The sequence below is a fragment of the Megachile rotundata genome, chromosome 14, assembly GCF_050947335.1.
Source record: "Megachile rotundata isolate GNS110a chromosome 14, iyMegRotu1, whole genome shotgun sequence".
In the NCBI taxonomy this organism is placed as follows: Eukaryota; Metazoa; Arthropoda; class Insecta; order Hymenoptera; family Megachilidae; genus Megachile; species Megachile rotundata.
The window spans coordinates 10,348,631-10,364,195 of record NC_134996.1 but is presented as its reverse complement, the minus strand read 5'-3'; the positions used below and the strand labels follow the sequence as shown (position 1 = coordinate 10,364,195).

The window sequence follows — 15,565 nt, the reverse complement described above, 5'->3', positions numbered from 1 at the left end:
TCTTATTAAACATTGAGCATTAAGCAATCATATAAAAAAAATTACTATAAACATTAATAATTGAAAATTTATAACAAATGTCTTATTAAACATTAAACATTAATATAAAAACAAAAAATAATATGAATATCAATAATTAAAAAATTATAACAAAGACTTTATTAATATACAAGAAACCTTATCTTTTCTGAAACAATTATTATAAATTAATTATTATAAAGTCAATTATGATACTTTGAGCATAATGTACACTATGTTACCTTGATGTAAAGAATTTTTCTTAAATATTGTTACCATAGAAAAGTTTGATGGTAAAATCTATACAAAAATTCCATATGTACCAAATTTATTGTTACAAAAATAATTTTAACTATTAACTATAATAACTTTATCTTTAACAATATTTTTCATATAAAATATATATTAACTTTATATTTCATGTAAAAGTTCCTTATTCAATAAAAAAGAGATATTCAAACACTTAATAAAAAAACGTCATCAATCAACATTAAAATGTACCTTTCCTCCAATAAATAAAATAAATAAAAATAACTATGTACTTCAGAAGAAATATTAACTAAATTTAATAAAATAAAATGTAGTAATTTAATAAAATATAAGCTAGTTACTTCAAGCACATAGTGTACACCATAACTTATTAATTTAAAAATTGAAAAGATTTAAAAATTGCCTTACCTTGTCCAGCATGATGATCATCAAGAAACATATTGATCGACAGAGTAATCGATGCTCTCGAAGATAGATAGAGTTACAGCAGACTTTTAGTGAAGAACCATCGATGTTCGTTCGAACTTATACGTCGTTCCATCAGCAATTGAAAAATAAAAAGTTCATTGATATAAGACGATAGATAATTATTCGATTCATAAAATAGTTTTTACGCATAGATTCTACACATGATTGTGTAACAACAATAAAAAAGAAGTAAATGAAAATAAAGAACGTGTTCTATTGAGCGTGGCGTAAAGTTCCACGACGATTCTCATTCTGCTCAAAGTACAAAATGGGGCTCGTTATCTTCGCACGATAATTCGTGTGGCTATCGTTGTTGTTGCAAATTTATTTTCTCCTTTTTTAGCCAGAAAAAGAAGCTCGATTCTCCGGAAATAAAATTCAGTCATTTTGATATAATTTTAGTTTGTGTAATTATTTTGTTGCATTAAATTTTTACTGATTCTTTTGTACTATTTTTTATTAACAATTCTGTTGAATTTTGTAGATAAATTAATTTGATTATTCAATCGAAAGGTTTATATTATATTTTCGCTGTTATTTTGAAAAAAATTTAAATAAAAATTGAATTAATCATTTTCTCTATAGAACCAGTGTTCGATGACCCATAAATAATAACGATAGAAGAAGCTTTCTTCCGTTCATTTTCTAGGACAGTGTAACTCACAATCAGTTATCTGTCGATCGAGCACATGTACGACATATGGCCCGTAATCTCTGCTTATCGTGATTGTCGATAAAGGCTATTTTTTATTCGCGAGAACGGACGTATCGTATCTATATTGTTAATATTGTGAACAATACAATAATTCCCTAACGTTGCTTTATTAAAAATGTGGGAGTTGCGGATTTGGGAATGTAGAAATTTGGGGGTTGGAGAATTTGGGAAATTCGGGAATTTAGGGATGCAAGAATTTGGAAATTTGGGAATTTGGGAATTCGGGGGAGTTGAAATTTTGGAGATTTGACAGTTTGGGGAAATTGAGAATTTGGGGATTTGAGAATTTGGGGAAATTGAGAATTGGGGAATTTAAGAGTTTGGGGTATTTGAGAGATTGGGGGAGTTGAGAATTTGGGGATTTGAGAGTTTGGGGAAGTTGAGAATTTGGGGATTTGAGAATTCGGAGAAATTAAAATTTGGGAACGTAGCAATTCGGGGATGTTGGAATTTGGGAATGTAGAAATTTGGGGGTTTGAGAATTTGGGGATGTAGAAATTTGAGAATGTAAGAATTTGGAGGTTTGAGAATTTGGGAATGTAGAAATTTGGGGATGTAGAAATTTGGGAGTTTGATTACTTTTACTCAAACTTGAGTAACTTGATGTAATTAGCCTTAATTCAACCTAACCCAATGCAAAAAACATTGATTTAACCTAACTTGATATGAGTAGTCTTAATTTAACCTAACCCAATGCAAGAAAAATTGATTTAACCTAACCTAATCTGAGTAGCCTTAATCTAACCTAACCCAGTGTAAGAAACATTGATTTGACCTAACCTGATCTGAGTGGTCTTAATCTAACCTAACCCAATGGCGGAAACACTAATTTAACCTAACTTGATATGAGTAGTCTTAATTTATCCTAACCCAATGTAAAAAGCATTGACTTAACCTAACCTAATCTGATTAGTCTTAATCTAACCTAACCCAGTGTAAGAAACCTTGATTTAACCTAACTTGGCGTGAGTAATCTTAATCTAACCTAACCCAGTGGAAAAAACACTAATTTAACCTAACTTGACACAAGTAGTCTTAATCTAACCTAACCCAATGCAAAAAGCATTGATTTAACCTAACCTAATCTGAGTACTTTTAATCTAACCTCAATATAAATATCTCTAACCTTACTTAAACTAATATGGATTATTCTTAACCTAACCTAACCTCTATAATTGTTGTAGTACAACGTACGACTTTTTACCGTCTCAAAAGTGGCCATATAACGAGAGAATCATAAATTCTCTTGCAGAGTAGCAAGAAAATAAGGCAATGAACCTCCTAACTCGAATATTCGATCATATATCGAGATGTTTGCATGCATAAGTGTCGATAGCGAAGAAAATCGAAGGTTCGCTTTATCAGCTGTACACTGACAACCTCCGTTCGGTAGCACTTGTCGGTTAAGCCTGGACACTTCACCTCGAGGGTCTCTTGTCATTAACAAATTGTAAGGCAGAATCGACCCGTCGAGTAGCAATAATTATTGAACTTACTTATCTCTCGATTTTCTCGTGAACTCCGTTTATATCCGCGGCATTTAGAGTAGCCACTTGGATTTATAGCATCGACTGTTCACAGGATGATGTTCGACCATCACGACGATTATTGTCGAGTGACGACAGAAGTTTTATCATTCTCTGCTGATTTTTCGTTATCGATTTATCTTTTATCTCTTTTCCTCGAGAGCGTTCGAATATTTTTGTGTGTAGAAAATGATAGCAGATTTGTTGTTCGATTTTGATTGTGGGAATTCTGAACTGTGCTCGATTTTTATTGGGGTCAAGGTTCGAAGTTTTTATTGGGAAATTATTTTGATTTTGATTTTTTGTGATTTTGGATAGTTGGTTGATGAACATGCATGTATATGTATAATTTCGTACAGCTGTTGATCAATGAAAGCAATAAAATCAATAACATCAATAAAATTAATAAGATCAATAAAATAAATAAGATCAATAAAATCAATAAAATTAATAAGATCAATAAAATAAACAAGATCAATAAAATAAATAAGATCAATAAAATCAATCAAATTAATAAGATCAATAAGATCAATAAAATCAACAAGATCAATAAAATCAATAAGATCAATAAAATCAATAAGACCAATAAGATCAATAAGATCAATAAGATCAATAAAATCAACAATATCAATAAGATCAATAAGATCAACAAAACCAATAAGATCAACAAAATCAACAATTTCAATAAACTCAATAAGATCAATATAGATCAATAAGATCAATAAGATCAATAAAATCAATAAGACCAATAAGATCAATAAGATCAATAAGTTCAATAAGATCAATAAAATCAATAAGATCAATAAGATCAATAAGATCAATAAAATCAATAAAATCAATAAAATCAATAAAATCAATAAAATCTATAAAATCACTAAAATCAATGAAGTCGATAAAAAACATATATCCTTATAATTTATGTACAAGTACAATTTTAATATAAACTTGATGAAACAAAAAAATTCAATAAAGGAACAACGTTCTGGCACAAAAATGAGTCACTTAATTTTGCATGTAAAGTATCTAGACTCCACACTATATTTAAATCAGATTTGAATGAAGTTGAATGGCGATAAGGATCTCCTTTAAGCATTGGTAGATTTAGATGGATCTTACTTAATTCTCAGATACGAGTTAGTATAGGATTAATAGTATTAAGAGACTTATTTCGTGAGTACGAGGCACTTAACTATATTCTCGAGTGGCTACATTCTAACTTGAATATGAAGATTAAGATTATTATTGCCATCGATAATAATATGAGAGACGTAATTATTTAGAATTTGGGAATGTAGAAAATTTGGGGATTTGGGAATTTGGGATTTAGACAGTTGGGGCTTTGAGAATTTGGGGGATTTGAAATTTAGGGGATTAGTAATTTGGGAGTTTGAGAATTTGGGGGGTTGAGAATTTGGGAATGTAGAAATTTGGGGATGTAGAAATTTGGGGGATTTGAAACTTGAGGGTTTGAGAATTTGGGGGGTTGAGAATTTGGGGATTTGAGAATTTGGGGGGTTGAGAATTTGGGAATGTAGGAATTTGGGGATGTAGAAATTTGGGGGATTTGAAATTTGAGAGTTTGAGAATTTGGGGGTTTGAGAATTTGGGGATTTGAGAATTTGGGGGGTTGAGAATTTGGGAATGTAGAAATTTGGGGGGTTGGGAAATTGGAAATGTAGGAATTTGGGAATGTAGAAATTTGGGGGGTTGGGAAATTGGAAATGTAGAAATTTGGGGATGTAGAAATTTGGGGAATTTGAAATTTGAGGGTTTGAGAATTTGGGGGGTTGAGAATTTGGGGATTCGAGAATTTGGGGGGTTGAGAATTTAGGAATGTAGAAATTTGGGGAGTTGGGAAATTGGAAATGTAGGAATTTGGGAATGTAGAAATTTGGGGGGTTGGGAAATTGGAAATGTAGGAATTTGGGAATGTAGAAATTTGGGGGGTTGGGAAATTGGAAATGTAGGAATTTGGGGATGTAGAAATTTGGGGTTGAGCGTAATATCAAAAAATAGTAATATCATATAACTACCAATTATCAATTACCAATTGTTACAAAGTATTAACAGTGATCATAAATACCTTTATCTACTATTAATCACTCATTCTACCCACCTTGATAAATTATATCAGTGTTACGTAATCACACTACATTAAGTACCATAAAATTATTACAACCACTAAACTCAAATTTCATAATAAATATTACTTAACAAACATCAATCACCATTTTAAGTACTCACCATTTCAATACCATTTTAAGTACTCACAAAAAGTACCTAAAAAATGAATTACAAAGAGACTGACACACAATATTACATAAGTGATGAAAGAATTAAAAATCAATCTACTAATTGTTAGTTATCGTTATTGTTGTAACTATTGTGCGCACAAAAAAGTTTTAATTAATAATTACGTGTAGGTAGGTACTCGAAAGGAAGATAACTTTGCAATAATGTTACAACGATAAATTGATCGATAAGTCGCGATTGATAGAGAAGCGGGAACGAGAAAAAATATAGGAAGCTAGGAAGAAATAATTGATTGCGGTATCTTACAGGTGGGATGATTTTCTGATATCTCGGACCAATCGCCGTGATCTAACTTACTGTTTCTATGCTACGTTCAGATTCTAACAGATACGTGTACGTGTATGTACTTCCAGTAATTACTATCTCTGTCGTTTACATTTCGTAATAATTGATAATTACTTCTTCTATAGATTATCAAATTTGTACAATTTTTATATTTTGACTCTCTAAGTTTGCGATTTTATAATTTTATTTTGGAATTTTCAATTTTATGTGGGTGCAAAATTTAGGGACTTTTCAATTTAAAAATTTATTAAGTTTTCCAATTTCCATATTTTTCTATTTCCATATTTTCCAATTTCCAAATCTTTCAATTTCCAGATCTTCCAATTTCTAAGTCTTCCAATTTCCAAATCTTTCAATTTCTAAGTCTTCCAATTTCCAAATCTTTCAATTTCCAAACCTTCCAATTCCCAAATTTTTCAATTTCCACATTTTCCAATTTCCAAACCTTCCAATTTCCAAATCTTCCAATTCCCAAATTTTCCAATTTCCACATTTTCCTATTTCCGTATTTTCTAATTTCCAAATTCTCCAATTTCCAAATCTTTCAATTTCTAAATCTTCCAATTTCCAAATGTTCCAATTCCCAAATTTTCCAATTTCCACATTTTTCTATTTCCATATTTTCTAATTTCCAAATGTTCCAATTTCCAAGTCATTCATTTCCGAAATCTTCTAATTTCGACATTTTCCAATTTCCAAATTTTCCCCTTCTCCAATTTTCCAATTTTTCAAGTTTTCAAGTTATCAAGTTTTTAAGTTATCAAGTTTTCAAGTTATCAAGTTTTTAAGTTATCAAGTTTTCAAGTTATCAAGTTTTTAAGTTATCAAGTTTCCAAGTTATCAGATTTTAAGTTTTGAAGTTTCCAAGCTTCCAAGCTTCCAAGTTTTCAATTTTTCAATTTTTCAAGTTTCCAATTATTCAATTATTCAATTATTCGATTATTCCATTATTCAGTTACTCAATTATTCAATTACTCAATTATTCAATTATCCCATTGTTCCATTGTTCAATTGTTCAATTACCTCAATTGTCACCTCAATTTTCATTGTCCCTCACATAGTCCCCTTTTCCCCATTTATTCAAAGAAGTTTGCCCAAAAAAAGCATTGTCTCAAAATCGTACCATATCGAAGCAATCGATATCATCCGGCACTCTCTGACGTTCCAGTAGTCAAACTAATCTATATAGGGTGTTATCGAGCAGATAACGTTGCTCGGACTCCTATCTGGTAGCCATATTTTCGATACAATATATAGGTGATCGATATATATATCCAGGTAGAATTCTCAGTGCGTAAGAACACCTATCGCGGTTTGGTCGAGTTTAAAAATCACATAAGTCCGTCTCGAGTGGCGTTCATGTGTTCTTCCGCTTTACTCATCCAAGAGAAATCAAATCTTTTGAAAGATATGTACAAGCTAAATGTTCGTTGTGGAGCACTCGTGTTAATTATTTAGAGACTTAATTAGACATAGAGACTGTTCGATGGACAAGAACCGGTGACCGGTCGGTTGTGTGATTGTGTTTTCTTTGAAAGAGAAATATACGGTTTCGAATGAACTGCTCGCCAAAGATCAGTCGTTTTCGAGTCTGAAAACCGCGGACAAGGACGTCGAGTTTTTCCGTGTAAAATATTAGAGAGAGAGGCTTTTGGAAAATGGCTAACGGATACGACGATTGCTACGACGCGTCCTGGCATTTATTCCCTCCGGACTACGTCGAAGACGAATACAGGTAATTTTTATTCAGTACATAATTTTTTATAAATATTTTTCTATGTAGTTGGTGTGTAGCAGTCGACTTTTTGACATTTGCAAATATCAACCTTGAGCTTTCCAGTCAGAAAGTGTGCTGAATTCATTTTACATCAATTACCATTGCTTGGTTTATACAGTATAATGTTTACCATATACACTATAATATAGTATAATACAGTAGTTTATACGGTATAATAGATTTAGTTAAAGAATATTTCAAATTGTGATGTTGAGTGAATGATGAGTCACTTCTGATCACTTGTCTAGCCTCCACTTAGCTGACCTCCATATGAAAGTTAGAATAAACTTTTTATTGTATGAGGTGGATGAGACCTCCTCGTGTAAATGAACATATACGATAAAAATATAATACTGAAAAGTTTAGTATTTTTAACTAGAAAATGTTGAATGAATGATGAGTCACTTTTGATCATATATCTAGCCTCCACTTAGCTGACCTCCATATGAAAGTACGAATAAACCTTTTATTGTATGATGTGCATGAGACCTCCTCGTGTAAATGAACATATACGATAAAAATATGACACTGAAAAGTTTATTATTTTTAACTATAAAATATTTTGTAACAAAGAGCTTGTCCTATGAAAGCTTGTCTTCTAATTTTATTGAAATCTCTGAAAAACATGGAGTTCATAATATTAAATATTTTTGATGGAGACATGTATTTAGTAGAAGTACAATTGATATCTAAATATGTGGAATACAGTAGACTCGTATCAAGTGCAAGGATTTGCTATAGTTTTCTAAACAACTCGAGAAATCAATGCGGTTATGGAAGATACCGATTTCTGTTTCACGATAACGGTATGAAGAAATCGTTTTCCGCCTAGCTCACAAATCACTAATCTAGATTAAAGATTAACGGAATGAAAGAAAAATATGGAACACGTGGAAAAGAAATGCGTGATAGGAAAACAGTCGGTGTGCACGCGAGCTTATCTAATTGTAAGTTGATGTGTTGCGAAGAAAATTCCATTAGACAGTGGACGTAGAACAGACACATCAAATGTGTATACTACATTAAATAATTAAGACATCTATACTTTTTGAATTAAAATTAACACAGTCCATAACGTGGTCCAAAGTTACGAAACATAAGTAGCTTTAATTTAATACAACCTAATATAAAGAGTCTTAATTTAAACTAACTTCACGTAAGTAGTCTTAATTCAACCTAACCCAACACAAGGAACATTGATTTAACCTATCTTGATATGAGTAGTCTTAATCTAACCTAACCTAGTGTAAGAATCATTGATTTAACTTAACTTGATATGAGTAGTCTTAATCTAACCTAACCCAGTGTAAGAATCATTGATTTAACTTAACTTGATATGAGTAGTCTTAATCTAACCTAACCCAGTGTAAGAATCATTGATTTAACCTAACTTGATATGAGTAGTCTTAATCTAACCTAACCCAATATAAGAAACATTGATTTAACCTAACTTGATATGAATAATCTTAATTTAACCTAACCTTAATGCAAAAAGAATTGATTTAATCTAACTTGATACGAGTAGTCTTAATCTAACCTAACCTAATGCAAAAAGCATTGATTTAACCTAACTTGATATGAGTGCTCTTAATCTAACCTAACCTAACGCAAAAAGCATTGATTTAACCTAACCTGATCTGAGTAGTCTTAATCTAACCTAACCAAATATAAATAGCCCTAATCTTGCCTAAATTAACATGGATAATCCTTAGCCTAACCTACTATACGCAGTATTAATCTAACCTAATCTAATCCAACCTAACTCCAATCCTAACCTAATTTAATCCAACCTAACTGTAAATAATTATAATTCAACACAGAAATAAATGTAAAGACACGCAATAGTGCGTTAAAAGGATAAAATCCATATTAATTGAAAAATAGTAAATCAAGAATGAAAAATCAATGATATGATGGCGCTAACACCAGAGGGCGATTAGCATATCTGATTAAGCAAATAGCACCGGAAACCGGAAGTGAACGTTTAAGAGCAGTCACGCATATCGGTTTTAGCGAATCCTTTGATATAGAGTGGTACGCCTTGTTACACGACTGGACACGCGAGAACTGAAAGGGCCCAAGTGCCAACACCTGTTGGTTTCCACCATAAATTTCGGATTAATTGTAACGCGAATAGGTCGATGTCTATAGTTTTATCTTCAGAACTCGAACTTCAATATTCTTAGATAATAACATATATTTTGTTACTGTAGTCACAAATCCCTAGATTGTGGAAGTTCAAATACCAATATCATTAGGCACTCAAATTTCCAAATGCTAAAATCCCTAGATTTTCAAGCTTCCAATTACAAAATCCTCAGATTCCCAAATTTCCAAATTCCAAAACACTCAAATTCCATGACCCCCAAATTTTCAAATTTCCAAATTCCAAAAACCCCAGATTCCCACATTTCCGATTTACAAAATCCCCAGATTCTCAAATTTCCAAATTCTATAGTTCCTAGATTCCAAAAACCCCAAATTCCAAAATTCTCAGATTCCAAAGTCCCCAAATTCCAAAGTTCCCAGATTCCCAAATTTTCAAATTCCAAAATCCCCAGATTCCTAAACCTCCAAATTCCATATTCCTCAGACTCTCAAATTTCCTAAATTCCAAAATTCCCAGATTCCCCAATTTCCAATTTACAAAGTTTTCAGATTCCAAAATTCCCAGATTCCAAAGTCCCCAAATTCCAAAGTCCCCAGATTCCCAAATTTTCAAATTCCATATTCCCCAGACTCTCAAATTTCCTAAATTCCAAAATTCCCAGATTCCCCAATTTCCAATTTACAAAGTTTTCAGATTCCAAAATCCTCAAATTCCAAAATGCCCAGAATCCAAAATTTCCAAATTTCAAGATCCCGAAATTCCATAATTCCCAGATTCTCAAACTCCCTAAATTCCCCAAACTTCCAATATTTGTCAAATTCCCAAATTTCCAATATTTGTCAAATTCCCAATATCCCATCTTCTAAAATTCCCAGATTTTCCCATTTTCCATCCGCCTATATCCCAAAATCTCAAAATCCCCAAATTCACAAAATCACCCAAACGCAAAAATCAAAATTCACCATTGACCATCGCAGTGCCACAGAATCCCCTTAGAAATACCACGGTACTGGTATGACCTTTCCGAAATCTCTTCAAAATTTCTCGATGTCCAAGAACTCTCCTTGGTGCCAAAGGGCCGACACCGAAGAATAAAAAATCAAACACAAATACAACATGGCGTTCCACGTTCATTCACGAAAAATGACAATGGACCAGCAGAGCTTCGAGTCATGAATGAACGTAGTACGCTCTCGTAGTAGACGGCACAACGGGTGGCCTTTCGAACAACCCTCTTTCAGAGTCTTTCTTTCGAAGAAGCCTCTTCTTCAAAGTCGTCGAAGCCACGGGGTCAAACGTGACCCAAACTCTACACGGCTAGTTAACAACCAGCCACCGCCATCGTTTAAGAAACGTTTAAGAAGTTATATTCGGTAGGGGTGCAAGGAGAGTTCCATTCACATTTTTGGGCCATTCAAGACTTTGCTGAGGATGGTGAGGATTGGAGACGTTTTTGGGGTTGTTGGTTTTGAGTTTTGTTGAGATGTGGTTTTTGTTTGTTTTTTGGGTGGTTAGTTTGGGGTTAGGTTCTATAATTTTGCAAATTCTCGAGTTCTTAAATTTTCAAATTCCCAAATTATACAATTTCCATATATTTCAATTTCCAAACTTGGAAATTTCCAAATTTCCCAATTTCCATATCTTCCAATTTCCAAATTTTCCAATTTCCAAATTTTCCAATTTCCAAATTTTCCAATTTCCAAATTTTCCAATTTCCACCTTTTCCAATTTCCATATCTTCCAATTTCCAAATTTTCCAATTTCCAAGTTTTCCAATTTCCAAGTTTTCCAATTTCCAAGTTTTCCAATTTCCAAGTTTTCCAATTTCCACCTTTTCCAATTTCCATATCTTCCAATTTCCAAATTTTCCAATTTCCAAGTTTTCCAATTTCCAAGTTTTCCAATTTCCAAGTTTTCCAATTTCCAAGTTTTCCAATTTCCAAGTTTTCCAATTTCCAAGTTTTCCAATTTCCACCTTTTCCAATTTCCATATCTTCCAATTTCCAAATTTTCCAATTTCCAAGTTTTCCAATTTCCACATTTCCCAATTTCCATATCTTCCAATTTCCAAATTTCCCAATTTCCACATTTTCCAATTTCCATATCTTCCAATTTCCAAATTTTCCAATTTCCACATTTCCAATTTCCACATTTTCCCATTTCCAAATTTCCCAATTTCCAATTTCCCATATTTTCAAATCCCCAAATTCCTAATTTTCCAAATCCCCAATTCTCAAACTCAAAATTCCCCAAAATCCCAATATCTTCAAATTCCCCAAAACTCCAAAATTCTAACCTTCCCAAATCCCAATACTCCCACATCCCTAAGTACCCCACATTCCCAAGTCCCCCAACTCCCAACCCCACCCTAAAACCCCAAAAATCCCGAATCCCAAACTTGCACAATTTCCAAAATCCCTCCACCTACATTCCTCTCAAAAACCCTCCACCTACATTTCTCCCAAAAACCCTCCACCCAAGTACCCATTAACGAATTACCAAATTTTACAACCGCCTCAAGAGCCAGCACTCGAGGCACACCTTGTATCCGAACATTAAAATCCGCGTATAAGACCGTATACCTGCCACGTCCTTGCGATATACCAAGCTTCGAAAGATGACGCTGGACAAAGATGATAGCAGCACAGAATTTTCTGAGAAATCTTGCAACGGCACGTACCGGCAATAAATAAGGACTCCTGTGCCGGAGTCTCAGGTGTTTTTGACCGACAGGTACCCATATTGTGATGTTAATAGAGGGATAGAGAAAATATTCGAATGGATGAAACTCCATTCAAGTTGGCACGTTTCTGCCTCAACACCTGAATTTTCCTACGAGTGGAGGTATCAAGTGGCCATTCGAGACCTGGTGCAAGTGTGACCATAAATCGAATGACTCGCGAGACTTCCTCTTCAACTTCGAGTGCTTCGATGACTCTCGAGTGTCGCTTGTTTTTATTCTTGTTGGTTTCGATGAGTCTCGATGCATTATGGATATGTTTTATGTCAATATGTGTTTTCTAGCGAATTATCTCTTGTTCATTGATCACTTGTTCAGTGGTATTTTGTTACATGAGCTCTTGTTCAATAATATATTGTTAAATGATCACTCATTAAGTGATCGCTTGTTAAATGATCACCCATTAAATGATCTCTTGTTAATTGATCACTTCAATGGTATTTTGTTAAATAATCTCTTGTTCAATTATATCTTGTTAAACAATTAATTGTGAGGAGCTTGTTAAATGATCACTCATTAAGTGATCACTTGCTAAATGATCATCAGTTAAATGATCACTCGTTACATGATCTCTTGTTAATTCATTACTTGTGCAATGGTATTTTGTTAAATCTTGTTCAATGTTAAACGACTAATTGTGAGGAACTTGTTAAATGATCACTCATTAAGTAATGACTTGTTAAATGATCACCAATTAAATGATTACTCGTTACATGATCTCTTGTTAATTGATTACTTGTTCAATGATATTTTGTTAAATGATATCTTGTTCAATTACATCTTGTTAAACGATTAATTGTAAAGAACTTGTTAAATGACCACTCTTTAAGTGATCACTTGTTAAACGATCACTCGTTAAATGACCTCTTGTTAATTGATCACTTGTTCAATGGTACTTTGTTAACTGATTTCTGGTTCAATCTTGTTAAACAATCTCTTGCTAAATGATCACTTGTTAAACAATCTCTTGTTAAATGATCACTTGTTAAATGATCACTAGTTAAATGATCACTTGTTAAATGTTCGTATTTAGACAAACCATCTAGTCTACCATCCAAACCTTGAAAATCAAAGTAAAATTCATGCACAAAACTTCATAAATAAAAATTGCAGACTCCAGGTTTAAGAAAATGAGATTAGATTAGAATGTTAAGACCCAAGAATCTGTAAGCATCGAAGATTAACTCGACCATTTAACAGCCCGTTTAAAAGCATACTTACGGTGTTTGAAAGTAAACCCAGTTAGCCATAGAAGTTCGAGTTAATCCAGTGTTTGAAGAAGCGGGTCTTCAACGACTAATCGGATCTGTTTCAATCGACATCAGACGTTTACTTAAGATTATTTTTAAGATTTCCCGAGTTGCAATAAGGGAGAAGGGAAGTTAGAGACGATGGAAGAAGGACTTTTACCTGGCCACCTGGTAAAGCAATTAGACCCAACACTGGTAGCAATAAAACCTTGTGTACCGCAACAATGTGTCATAAATCGTTACTGTCGTTGGCTGACGACCATGTTTTCCCCCTGGACAAACTTCCTCTCCTATAGTTTATGACTGTGCTGGTGGCAATGTTCAATTCGACAAATCGAGGATCTTAAGGGAGGTTGTGAGGCGATGGGACGAATAGGAGAGACGAGTATTTTACAAAATTTAGATTTTGTGATATGAAATCAGAGTAACGTGAATATCATATTTTTCAAATCCCAGAATTTCACGTTTTTCCAATGTTCTACAAAATTGCAAAATTAACAAATACCAAAATTCCCAAATTCCACAATTCTCAAATCCCAAAATTCTCAAATTCCACAATTCTCAAATTCCACGATTCCCAAATCCCACGATTCCCCAATTCCACAATTCCCAAATCCCACAATTCCCAAATCCCACGATTTCCAAATCCCACAATTCCCAAATCCCACACTACCCAAATCCCAAAATTCCCCAATTCCACGATTCCCAAATCCCAAGATTCCCCAATTCCACGATTCCCAAATCCCACGATTTCCAAATCCCACAATTCCCAAATCCCACACTTCCCAAATCCCAAAATTCCCCAATTCCACGATTCCCAAATCCCAAGATTCCCCAATTCCACAATTCCCCAATTCCACGATTCCCAAATCCCCCGATTTCCAAATCCCACAATTCCCAAATTCCACACTTCCCAAATCCCAAAATTCCCCAATTCCACGATTCCCAAATCCCAAGATTCCCCAATTCCACAATTCCCCAATTCCACGATTCCCAAATCCCACGATTCCCAAATCCCACGATTCCCAAATCCCAAAATTCCCAAATCCCAAAATTCCCAAATCCCAAAATTCCCAAATCCCACCGTTCCCAAATCCCACAATTTCCAAATCCCACAATTTCCAAATCCCAAAATTTCCAAATCCCAAAATTTCCAAATCCCAAAATTCCCAAATCCCACAATTCCCCAATTTCACAATTCCCAAATCCCAAAATTCCCAAAATCCCCAAATCCCACAATCCCCAAATCCCCAAATCCCAAAATTCCCAAATCCCAAAATTCCCAAATCCCAAAATTCCCAAATCCCAAAATTCCCAAATCCCAAAATTCCCAAATCCCAAAATTCCCAAATTCCCAAATCCCCAAATTCCCAAATCCCAAAATTCCCAAATCCCAAAATTCCCAAATCCCAAAATTCCCAAATCCCAAAATTCCCAAATCCCAAAATTCCCAAATCCCAAAATTCCCAAATCCCACATTTCCCAAATCCTAAAATCCCCAAATCCCCAAATCCCCAAATCCCAAAATTCCCAAATCCCCAAATTTCCCAAAATTCCAAAATTTAATATTTTCTCAAAATTCCAAAATATAAAAATTTGTATCAATGGATTGTACATCGCTGAGGAAGACGAGGCAACGGCTCGGCCAGTAAAACAATGAGACGCAGACAAATTGGGTTGCGTGTTCGAAACAAGTTGGCACAGCTATCGCCAAACAGTCGTGGGATCCCAGCAAATGTTGCTCGATTGCCGTATCTTTTCTCTTTCCCCTTTTTCTGTTGTTCGCAATAACGCTTCGAGGCTCACCAGTCGGTCAGAACCGAGTGGGAAGAAATAAGGACAATTTGCTTCTTGGAAAAATCACGAGAGCGTCTCGTTGAATTCGATTCTAACCGAGTTAAAAACGATGAAACGACGCGCAGGCCTTCCTACCACTTCCGGTCTATACATGGATATGTATGTACATTTACATGTATGTACTTGATGATCCTCGTGCGTGATTCGGAGAGATTCAGTGACCTTTCTTAATATCATGTATTTCTGTTCTTTCTTTTGGATACTAAATTGATGGTTAAGACGGTTGTTAAACTTCT

General features: G+C 33.9%; 1 long non-coding RNA gene across 1 annotated transcript in view; it reads right to left on the bottom strand.

Moving 5' to 3' along the window:
• Positions 1–3,432, bottom strand: part of LOC105662444 (uncharacterized) — a 28,205-nt gene extending 24,773 nt beyond the window's left edge. The window contains exon 1 of the long non-coding RNA XR_013040432.1: positions 697–3,432. This is a non-coding gene — a long non-coding RNA (uncharacterized LOC105662444). The remainder of the gene's footprint in view (positions 1–696) is intronic.
• Between the last annotated feature and the right edge of the window lie 12,133 nt (positions 3,433–15,565).